The sequence below is a fragment of the Puma concolor genome, chromosome B4 (assembly GCF_028749965.1).
Source record: "Puma concolor isolate L17-30 chromosome B4, mPumCon1.1.hap2, whole genome shotgun sequence".
NCBI classification, from domain to species: Eukaryota; Metazoa; Chordata; class Mammalia; order Carnivora; family Felidae; genus Puma; species Puma concolor.
Window position 1 is genome coordinate 66,317,469 of NC_141673.1, and position 3,124 is coordinate 66,320,592.

The following is a 3,124-nucleotide window of genomic DNA, read 5'->3' on the forward strand; positions in this document are numbered from 1 at the left end:
TTAGCATACAGACCTTTTACCTCTTTGGTTAGGTTTATTGCTAGGTATTTTATGGCTTTGATGCAATTGTAAATGGAAATGATTCCCTGATATCTCTTTCTGTTGCTTCATTATTGGTATATAGAAATGCAACCAATTTCTGTACATTGATTTTATATCCTGCAACTTTGCTGAATTCCTGTATCAGCTCTAGCAATTTTTTGGTGGAGTCTTTTGGGTATGTAGAGTATCATGTCATCTGCAAAGAGTGAAAGTTTGACTTCTTCTTTGACAATTTGGATGCCTTTTATTTAGATATGTTGTCTGCTGAGGCTAGGGCTCCCAACACTATGTTAAACAACAGTGCTCACCTGCCTCCTTTAAATAGTCCCCACCCACTGCTTCCTTGCAGACAATCTCTGCTTTGCTGTCCTGCCTGCCACTCCTTTACAGTGTATTCAATAAACTGTTACCTCTTTTGTTCTGTGTGGAGTGAATCCTTCCATGTCCCCCTCCCCACCTGCCCACAGCTTCCAGGTCCATCTGATTGGGTTGTGATTGGGTTCTTCCACATTAGGAGACCCCCATCATCAGAGGTCCCCATCATCGGAGAAAAACCACTCCTAGTAAAGGTCAAGAATTTAGATTTCTTTGCAGTCTTCCAGCACAATAGTGAACATCTAAAGAGTGACTGGGCAGGGTCACCATGAATATTTTCCAAGACCACTGACTCATCAAGACCTCTGGCTCCAGGGCATAAGTAACTTGTGGAAGACACCTAAACACTTGCCTTTGTTCCTGCATGCAGGAACTCCAGGCCCCAAGCAAAGACAAGATTCGTTCTTTTTTCCTTTCTGAGTCTCTCAGACTCTATGCCAGTATCTACACTCTTTTTATGTCTTTAACAAACTGGTCTCACTTCCTCTCAGCTGTGTTTCCTTTTTTTAATGTTTATTTATTTATTTTTGAGAGAGAGAAAGAAAGCATGAGCACAGGAGGGGCAAAAAGAGAGGGAGAGAGAATCCCTAGCAGTGCCACGCTCAGCACAGAGCCTGATGAGGGACTCAATCTCACACACTGTGAAATCATGACCTGAGCCAAAATCAAGAGTACAATGCTTAACTGACTGAGCTACCGAGGTGCCCCTCAGCTGTGTTTGATTTCTACCCTGCACAAAGCCAAGGATTTTCTTGGCTGGTCTTGCAGGATCCCTTCTGGGTCCTCAGGCCCAGCCGGCCTGCATCAAGGTGACTTGGATAGGGCCAGATTCTGGATATATTCTAAAGGGTGCTCCAGCATCCACCCAATTTCTCAAGCCAAAAACCTAGGTCTTATCTTTGATTCTTCCCTTTCCCTCATATCCCATATGCAATCCATCAGCAAATCCTTGTAGTTCTAGCTCCAAAATATACATCAAAGTCACTGTTTCTGTCCGTTTTCACTGCCCCACAACCCAACTAAACCACCCGAATTTACCTCTCACCTGGATTGCTGCAAGGTAACCTCTTAATCTGATCTGTTTCCTCTTTTACAATCCTTCCCCACAAACAGCTGGAGGCATCATCTTAAAAATTAAATCAGGGGCGCCTGGGTGGCGCAGTCGGTTAAGCGTCCAACTTCAGCCAGGTCACGATCTCGCGGTCCGTGAGTTCGAGCCCCGCGTCGGGCCCTGGGCTGATGGCTCAGAGCCTGGAGCCTGCTTCCGATTCTGTGTCTCCCTCTCTCTCTGCCCCTCCCCCGTTCATGCTCTGTCTCTCTCTGTCCCCAAAATAAATAAACGTTGAAAAAAAAATTAAATCATATCACAGCAAGGATGCCTTCATTTGTAATCCTTTAAGAGCTTTCCAAAGCATTAAGAATAAAGGCCCAAATCCAGCAAGAACTGCAAAGGCTAATGTGATCTGCCCCTGATGACCTCTATCCACATCTCCATCCCTCTTTTTCTTGATCATCCTTCTCCTGGGCTCCTTCCTGTTCCTCAAACTCACCAAATTCATTTCTGCTTTGGAGCTATGCTGTCCCCTCTATCTAGGTCATCATACACCAGCTCTTTTCATGACTGGCTTCTATCAACTGTCAAATCTCAGTTCACCTGTCCTCTCCTTAGAAACCTCCCTAATAACTCTCACCTAGCATAGATACTATACTAGACCTCATAAAATCCACACACCTTGTATCAGAAAACTCACAGTCTTTCAGGGGAGAAAAATAGGTTAATACTTATTAAGTAAGATCACAGGACAGTAAATGAGTTGAGGGCTTTTGAAGCAGTGGGCTATCATACACTGTCAGGGCCAGAAGGGCTAGCCTCCCACCTGACATCCCCTGACAATGTCCAGGTGACGTGTGGTTGACATCTCCATTGAAAGGATTACCCAATGCTGGACAGCTTTGGAATTGGGACTTCCCTTAATCTGAGCTGTGATATGATTCTCTGCAGTTACTACTCTTTCGTGCCCCTCTCAGGAAACATAAAACAAACAGAAACCCTCTTTTAGTGGTCAGTTTGGATTCTCAGGGCCAAACTTGCCCGGTGCCTTGTTCTCCCATCCCAAGCTTCCCCCCAGGGCACTCTCCTCTGGACTTCTCTCTTACCTACCGAGGTCCACAACTGCTTCCAGCAGTCCTGATGGGATCGGGCTGCCACTGGGCATTGCTCTTTCCTCAGGACCCCTACCTCAGGCCCACGACCCTCCATCCGTTCCTTAGACATCAACCTCCCCGCCTTCTGTACGCCACACCTCTCCAGCTGGAGCGAACGCCACATCATCTCCCCGTGTTGTGCCTAGCACAGGGCCCGACACACAGCAGTTTCTTTAAAACCGCTGGGAGAATCAAACAATACATCGTTGCCCCTGGGAAACCATCAAAGGCTCCTATATCCCGTGGGAATTCGAAAGCCAAAGTGGGGTCCCCCGCCCACCCTACCTCCAGCCCGCCTCTCAGTCTATCCTACGCCAAGTCTCGCCTTTCCATTAATCACTCTCTTCAAGCGAGTAATCTTTCTGGGGACTATAATCCCTCATGTTTCCCCCTATGTTGTCCCAATTGTGAAAACCTTTTATTTCGACTATTAGCAAAAAGTCGGCCCATTCCCTGCCGTAACCACGCCCCCTTCATCACATTCCCGGGGCGAACCGGAAGA